Consider the following 9409-nt stretch of genomic DNA (forward strand, 5'->3'; position numbering starts at 1 on the left):
GGCTCAAGATCTTGGTTGCTGGCATTCTTCATAGCCTTTGTCACAGCTCTCAATCTGAAACTTTACTCTTCAGTACCCCGTTCCTCAATGAGTCACTCAAATAGTGTCTGTTTAGCCCAACTCCCAGGGAGTGAATCACACACATCCAAATATGTGATGTAGACTCTTTCAAAGTCATCACTCTGAGATGAAATGATAATTTTAATGATACAATAATGTTCAAGATGTTTGGGAACTCTCCTTTGAGACTGTCTTCAGAAATCTGGTATAGTCTCTTGATTATATGCAGTGATGATGAAGCTCTTAACATTCATATATATAATGACAGATATGTATTAATTTGTAGAGATATATCTATAACATTGAGCATATCCTTTGAAAAGATGTTCAGTTTTAGGGAATTAAAAAATGTATTCTGACCTGCATTTGATAAAATGAAAAACACTGGTTTGCTTAATGGGGAGGACGGGGTATATGAAATTTTAATTTTTTGGAAGAAACAGAGCATAAACTGAGATTGTATCATTGTATTGTTATGCATACTATTTTAAGACCACCAAAAATATTTTATTGATGTTTTAATTAATTGATATCATGATTAAGTACTATAAAGAAGTGAACAAAAACTAGGTTTAGAAATATAAAATTCTTTTAATAACCTAGTATATATGAAAGCTTACTATTGGAGACGTACTTGCTTTAAGAAATGTATATATATATATTTACTCTTAACTTTAATTCTTTCATCTTTCAGTGAGGCAAACAGCAAAATCCATTGGTCGTTTAGAAAATATAAAATACAGAAATTTTCATTAACATATAGAAAGTTATATAAAATACTTATATTTGCAAATACATACAGAAATGAAATGACTTTTTAAATCCTTGAAGTAATTTTCAATACCAAGGCTTGAATTTAGAATCAACTTTTAATGGACATCCAACTCAACATAATAATTCTCATTTTGAAAATAACTTGTCAATTATTTTGTCATTCCTGTGGTTACACTGTGTTTATGTCAACTACATCACATTAAAGAATTATGTATATGAGCAATCATTCTGTCATTCATAAGTTGTTTCTTTGGAACTACATTATTGAAGCAGTGACTATAATTAGGTTTTACAGTTTAGGGAGAGGCCAACTTAAGAGCGTGTTCGCAGATTGTTATGGCTTCAGAACATATCTTGCCATGGGATCATAGCTAAGCAAGATGCAAGAGTTTCAACTTCAAATATGGATATGTACTGCTTACCTCCTGGGGCACTCTTCACATCATATTCGAGAGAGAAAGTATACTGTAAGGGAAGGATGGTAAGGAGATCTCCAAATTAATTATATCATTCAAGAAAAAGAAAGAAACAATGCACACACACACACACACACACACACACACACAGAATCCTTATGTCTCCTTAGGAAGTCTCTTAACCACCAATTCTTGTCCCTCCAATGTTGCTTTTCTGGATCGATGTGCCCCTTGCAATTTCCTTAGTTGACAGTCCTCTAATCCAACTGTTTATGAAATTAGATCACTGCTTCTGCTAGCAAACACATTTTAAATCCATTATATACCTGTTGAATTCTGTTGCCCAACCCTTATCACCATTATCCTCCCCCACTCCCCCTCTCAACATTATGGGCAATGAATTGGGTGATTTGTTGCTTTTCCTCACAACTTTGTTTGTCAGGGAACAGGAGTAGTTACTTTATATTTTCTAGACTTTTTTTTTTTTTCTTGAGACAGAACTGGTAGTAGATATGCAGATGAGGGTATTTGGAGGAATATTGATAAGATTGGTAGCAGCACCGGGAAACAATAGGAGCATTGAATTGATTTATGTGGGTGGGGTAGTGGAGGTAGGTCTTGTTTTGTTTTGTTTTGTTTTGTTTTATTTTGTTTAATAGTCATAGGAGAACTAAAAAAGAAAGTATGTGAGCTATTTATCCAGGCCAAATATTTTTGGACAATCAGTAAGAAACTTATTGTTGCTACTATATCCACAGTAGCTTGTTTCCTAGACCTTTACATTTTTTTTCAGATTACCTCCTTTTATTCAAAATGGGAAGGAAATGGTCCCTAACATGTTTCACAAATTGTTATTGCCTTTTATTCTTCTAGTTTACTGACGTGGCATCCAGCGACACTAAACACATTTTAAGTGTCTAAAAAAAAAAGACTTTAACTTAGAAGTGATAGAGTGGATTCTCCAACACCATTTGCTAAATGCATCTCTTGAAAGGTCTTGCAAAAGTTAAATCCTATGTCAGGTACACAGAATACATTTGTAAACAACTTACCTTTACTTCCTTTAGGTAGGTAGACTTCCAGCTTCATCTAGTGGCTTCAGAAGCATTTTCTTTTCTTTTTTTTTTAATGTTTTATTTATATTAGAGACAGAGAGAGAGAGAGAGAGAGAGTGAGAGAGAAAGAGAGAGAGCAAGTGAAGGGGGGATGCTGAGAGACGGAGACAGAATCTGAAGCGGGCTACAGGCTCCGAGCTGAGAGCTGTCAGAACACAGCCTGATGCGCGGCTAGAACTCACGAACTGTGAGACCATGACCTGAGCTGCAGTTGGAAGCTGAACCAACTGAGCCACCCAGGTGCCCCGTCTCAGAAGCATTTTCATTTGCAGAGTTGCACCTTATAGCTCTTACTATTAATCAGTCCCACAGCTTCACCGAACAAAAATAGATTTATTACTTCCAGACATCTCGATCCCGTGCATGTCACTATCTTCCTTTTTAAATCAGAATTCTCAGTTGAAGACAAAAAATATCCTAACATAGTGACTAATGTCGCATATAGAATTAGAAGGAAAAATCTATGTGCCAAAAACTATACCCATGAACTATTATGATATAAAGAACTGTCTACTAGTGAGTGTAAGTACATATATTTCTGTAAATCTATGCTTGTGTGTGTGCCTACACGAGTGTAAATATATATATTTATATATAAACATGCTGATATGCTTGAAAAGAAGTAGTCTCAGAGAAGAAAGAGATACAATGTGCGAGCTATTCAGTTTGTCCATTGCATGCCTATATGTATATGAAAGGAAGCACTATTAATAGTTATACCAAGACAGTAAGTATAAACCAATACTGCCCCTGGAAAAACACGATACATGTTTAGGTGCACACACACATCACAGATTGCGCATATTAATGTGGATTTGTGCTAAGCCTTTCTTTCAGTTGGTTCTTTCGAGACCAATGGTATGTATATGCTGTTTCCCATTTAGTGATTGTACTGACAGCCCATGAAAGTATAACTCGTGACTTCCCATAGCTGAGCTCATGTTGTTATAAACCTGGCAGTTCCACTACCTCATTCAATATACCTCAAATAGTAATAGCTCAATAAAGCCAGAGATTTGGAAGTGTTTATATCTATAGATTATATAGATGAATTTTACACGGTTGTTTGGGCTTTTATTAAGTATGGTTTGATATATGCTTCAAATAAACCCCTGCCTGTAAACCTCTGGCAGTAAACTAAAAACACATTTACTAAATAGAATCAACTGTGTGTTTCTTTTTATGCAATATTTTCCTCCAAGCCCCTTTCTTTTTCATAATGTTAGTTTACAAAGGGGTAAATTGACATTAACTGTTTTGCAAGTTCAAGGGCTAAGAGGATGTGTTTGAACCTGTCTTTCTAAGAAGGACTAAGTGGAATAGATTGGACTTGAACAGCTGGTCCTGAAAGATGAAGATCACTAGGGTCATTACGAAGAAAAAGAGAGGGCATGTGTGATCAATATTACCAGTTGCTAAAATCTTTCTCAGTCACATTGTTTACTTGCTTTGAGTGATGAAAGATAAGAGGTGTAAAAGTAAAATAATTCTATGACTATATATATATATATATATATATATATATATATATATATATATTACTTTATATATTAAAGTTGTGATCAGCTTTGCCGAGTCTCAAATACTTTGTCAGCTGAAAATCATCTATATATGATGATGTGTGTATGGACAATTCTATTGCTGAATCTAAGAATAAATATATTTCACCTCTATCTCACACATATATGCACACATATACAATATATATTACACATATAGACTTATATTTTTGCTTCATATATATGCATGTTAACATATACACTTCTGTTAACATATACACAGAAGTGTATATGTGTGTTATACACATATATATAAAATATATGATCTAAGGAAATAGAAAGTACAGTTGCTCTCATTTTACTCTTTTAAATACTCAGGAGGTAATTAGATAAGTAGAGTTTGCATTTATGCATTTAAATAAAGAATGACTGATTCCAATGTTTCAAATCTGATAAAGAGCTCTTATTTGAAATTAATTATCTTTTTATTATATCTGTTTGACCTCTAAAATACTCTCAATATATTGTGTCTCAGGCTATAATTAGAATAGGGTCTCAATTATTTGTAGATGGATGGATAGAGAATGGATAGTTGAGTTAATGGCTGATTGATAGATACAAGAACCACACTTGTTCCACCATCTTGTGAAGAATCTATCAACACACTCTGACTTGTGTGAACACTTGTACACTTTGTAAATGGTCCTCCCTTGAGGTCTCTGCAGCTAGTTGTCCTCTTTGCCTCCAAGTGACTTTCTGACCTGGCGTAATGCTATGCACTGAGTAGGAAAGCAATAACTTGTCTATTCAACCAATGTACTTCCAAATTTGAGAGCTATGACCTGGAGATTTGCATCAGTTTGATAGGAAGACTAAGCCAACTCTGTAGAAGTGCTTTTTCAGTCCTTATTTTTTTTTCCATTTTATTTGATTTCTATTTTGCAAATGATCCTGATTTGCTTCAGCGTTCCTTCTTCCCCTTTCTGGGAAGTGTACATCTGCTCCTGACATCTGTCTTCTATCTTCCTTTGTAAATTATGAAGTGATGCCAACTCCTTTTATCAACAAATTACCCTTAGAAGCATTTAGAGGCTATAATGATTCTTTGATTTTCTTTGATTCTTTATGAATTTGCAAAATGACTTGATGCTTATATTAGCTTTGTTTGTCCTTTCTTTTTCCATATTTAATATTTATAGTTGGCAGGCCCAGATGGTGTACTTTGTTATGTCCTGAAATGTTGCTATTTTTTTCATTCCTTAATTACAGGAATGTCAGTCTGTAATATCCCCAGCCTCCGTCTCTAGTTGACATTGTAGATTTCACATTTGTTGTATTATTTGTTGAACTGACTGAATGTTTGACACTGTGAAATATACAGTAATCTTTCCCTAACCTTGCTGCTTTTCCTTGTTTGTCTACATTGACCATTTGCCTCTGCTGTTAGATGATACCCTCAATTTGTTGCATTTTTTAAAGTTTTGCAGATATTTTAGACATTGATAACTCCTCATAAACAAGACACTGCGAAATGAGAAAAATAAAACAATTTGCGTTGCGGGGTAGCAGCCAGAGACATTGTAGAAAAGTATACAAACAGTTTTTTTGGAGCTCTAGAAGTGCCCTTATAATTTGGTAGAGAAAAAGTACACGAATTTATTTCACATTTTACAAAGTCTGTATCTTTTAGGAATGTAGTTCATAAAACCATATAGTGATAGGCCTCATTCATATAATTAAAAGTACCAGTGATTTCTTCTCAGAAATGTATTTAATTTTGTTTATTAAAATTTTGAGCAACATCATCTTTCTGCTCAATCAGTGACGAATTCTTACAACTCATTTTCCTAAGAAGGTTCAATAAAATGTACAAGGACTTCGCATATTAACATCTTAAGTTACATAGCAGACTTCCACAATAGCTTTTTATTCCCCAACTCTGCTTACATTTTCTGAATGCTAACAGGAACTATAATGCAAAGTATTTCCTTCGAATTAATTTAATTTAGCATATCAAGAACTACTAAAAATATCTTCTTAAAAAATGAGGTATATTTTTTGATATGCTAGCATTCTTTCAAAAATTTCCTGAGAGACAGACCTAGAAATAGAAGTATCCTATTCATATAACAGTCCCACTTTGGGCAGCAAAGTCAGTACTTTGTCCTTGCATTCAACAGCACATGACATTACATGAATTTCTCAACTACAACACCTGACAGTGTCAGCCACCTTTTAAAAAGACATTTGTAGGGGCACCTGGGTGGCTCAGTCAGTTAAGCGTCCGACTTCGGCTCAGGTCATGATCTCACGGTTCATGAGTCCGAGCCCCGTGTCGGGCTCTGTGCTGACAGCTCAGAGCCTGGAGCCTGTTTCAGATTCTGTGTCTCCCTCTCTCTCTGCTCTTCCCCCACTCATGCCCTGTTTCTCTCTCTCTGTCAAAAATAAATAAACATTAAAAAAAATTAAAAAATAAATAAATAAAAAGACATTTGTAGCATCACTAAAGACTGTGTTTCTCCTATCCCACAGAAAGCCCAGTGCGCATCTCAGAGGGTGCTACATGACCTTTTGCCTTTTATGTCCATTTCATTATATTTCTTTCTAATTTCAATTTAGAACAAAGGATATACAGCATTCTAAAACTATTGGATTCAAGGAATGGCTGGATTGATGACCTATTTCCAAATTGGCATTTGACCTTATTATGTAATTTAGAATATGTGAAGGCAAATCATATTTTTATTAACAGTGCCTATACAAGCAGCACATTGCATTGAACACTGACCCAATGGCAGACAAAGCATTGCAAACAGCTGCCTTGTGTCCATGTTCTATCATACGTGCATATCCATGTGCACATTCATATGCCATTGCCTATGTTGTATTTACACACACACGCACACACACACACATGCACACACACACACACACACACACACACACATACACATTTAAGATATTCCACATGAAAGAAAGGACTTGGGGCTAATTATAAAATAGATCTAACAAAACCGGAACACCTTTTCTTATTAATTTTGTTTAAATGTTTATTTATTTTTGAGAGAGAGAGAAAGGCAGAGCATGAGCTGGGGAGGGGCAGAGAGAGAGGGAGACACTATATATATATATATATATATATATATATATATATATATATATATATGTAACTAGTAACAAGTAACAAGTGGCTACCTGTAAGTAGCTCTGACCTTCTTGTGCTACTTTCATTGTTTCATTGTTTAAATGTTTCTTAGCACTAGTTACAATGTTTTTTCTTCCAAACCAGCCAGTTCCATAACCTGAGCACTGGTGACATTCTGTTCTCACATCTAAATATATGTCTTCGTTGCTATGTGTTTACTCTGTAAAATGTGTCCTACTCTGAAATATAGTGTCCTTCCCATGAAATCTGAAACTTACATAATAGGTGGTTTATGAGTTAAATAGGTTAGGACAGAGAATGCTTTTGGAGTAAGGAAAGGAGGTCAGAAAATGTAAAGAAACCAGGTCAGATCACGAAGACTCAATTTCTGATATAAAGTCTCTTACTTAACATTTTCATCCTTATCGTCCACCACAAAGTACTAACATATAATCAGGGACTTCTTTCATAGACTCCCAGTGTCTCCTAGTTTACTAACTTCTTTGTTAGTAAACTTTCATATTAAAGTTTGTAAACTTTCATATTAAAATGTCTTTTATTGAAACCCTATTTTTTCACAGCCATTAATATTTTTACTGCTTTTCCACCATTTGCGTGGATACCATCAGATCTGTATAACTTTGCATTCACACAGGAATTCTCCATTTTGATAAACCACTCCCAGTTCTTTGAAAATCATGATCAGGGGAGATGTGACCATATAATAGCTTCATGATGATGACTTTATTCTCTCTCTTAGGATAAACTACTGGATACGATTTTCTTCTCCCCATCTTACCTAATATTTTTGTACAGACTTTCAGGTAGTCCAGTGTTCATAAGTTTCAGAATCCATGCATGTGGAAAATATAGTTGTGCATAAAGTGTCCATATTGTTTTTTATGATGATACTAAACAGAATCATTTGTCATGTGCAATGGGAAAAAAATTGTTTTATCTCAAATGGTCATAATATTAGGCTGGAAAAGGAGAAAATGGCAAGAAGAAAGACTAAAACTTACTGAGAACCAAGTGCTGTGCATGGGTGTTCCAGGGCTTTATGTGTTTGAGATCATTTAATCCAACAGGAACTCTATTTGACTGTTTTAATATATGGACAATGGGTGGTACATATCCATTGTTAACTAAATCTGAGGTTCTTTGCTCTCCCTCGGATTGAAAGATTTAACTTATTCTTGCTTTCTTACATATTGAGGAAAAAAATCTCAATGTAACTTTACACGAGTTAAAATTATTTACATTGGAGCCCAGAGCCTCAGAGCCCCAGCAGGTTGCTACTGGAGTCCCAGCCATCACCCATCTCTTCTTTCCTTTCAACCTGACAGATGGCGCTGCACTCTGTCCTTCACTAAGTAGCTCTTGGTGGGTAGAGGGGCTGCAGTAAAGCCCACCGAGCGAGTCAAGCTGCTGTTGCAGGTGCAGTATGCAAGCAAGCAAATTGTCACAGATAAGCAATACAAGTGTATTGTAGACTGTGTGGTTCACATCCCCAGGGAGCAGCTGGTGTCCTTCTGGCATGGTAACCTGGCTAATGTCATCAGCTACTTCTCCACCCAGCCTCTCAATTTTGCCCTCAAAGGTAAACATAAGCAGATCTTCCTGGGTGGTGTGGACAAGAAAACCCAGTTTTGGTGCTACTTTGCAGGGAATCTGGCATCAGGTGCTGCCCCTGGGACTGCTTCCTGGTGTTTTGTGTATCCTCTTGATTTTGCCCATACCCGATGTGAGCAAACTTGGAGCTGAAAGGGAATTCAGAGGTCTTGATGACTGCCTGGTTAGGATCTACAAATCTGATGAGATTGAGGGACTGTACCAAGGCTTTAATGTGCTTGTGTAGGGGTATTATCATCTACTCAGCTGCCTACTTTGGTATCTATGACACTGCTTCTAGATCCCAAGAGTACTCATGTCTTCATCAGCTGGATGATTGCACAATCTGTTACAGTGGTTTCTGGGTTGACTTTCTATCCATTCGACACTGTTCACGGCCACATGATGATGCAGTCAGGGCACAAAGGAACTGGCATCATGTACAAAGGCATGCTTGACTGTTGGAGGAAGATTGTTCATGACGAAGGAGTGAAAGCTTTTTCCAAGGGTGCACAGTCCAGTGCTTTCAGAGGAATGGGTGGTGGTTTCGTACTTGTCCTGTATGATGAAATCATGACGTTCACCTAAGATATTTTCCAGGTTTTTTTTTTTTTTTTTTTTTTTTTTTTTTTTTACCCCGTGAACATGCGTGTTGAATTATCTAACATTTCTTGAGCATTCTTGACATACTGGTGGCAGTCCATTTATCAATGGCCACTGTTTACTGGTTGAAAATGGAAAGCAATAATATTCATCTGACCAGTTTTCTCTTAAAGCCATTTCCATGAT

General features: G+C 35.9%; 1 pseudogene; it reads left to right on the top strand.

Moving 5' to 3' along the window:
- The window catches only part of LOC122218524, a 33250-nt pseudogene extending 24042 nt beyond the window's left edge, over nucleotides 1-9208 (top strand).
- Nucleotides 9209-9409: the final 201 nt, after the last annotated feature.

This window comes from Panthera leo, chromosome B1, assembly GCF_018350215.1.
Source record: "Panthera leo isolate Ple1 chromosome B1, P.leo_Ple1_pat1.1, whole genome shotgun sequence".
Classification (NCBI taxonomy): domain Eukaryota; kingdom Metazoa; phylum Chordata; class Mammalia; order Carnivora; family Felidae; genus Panthera; species Panthera leo.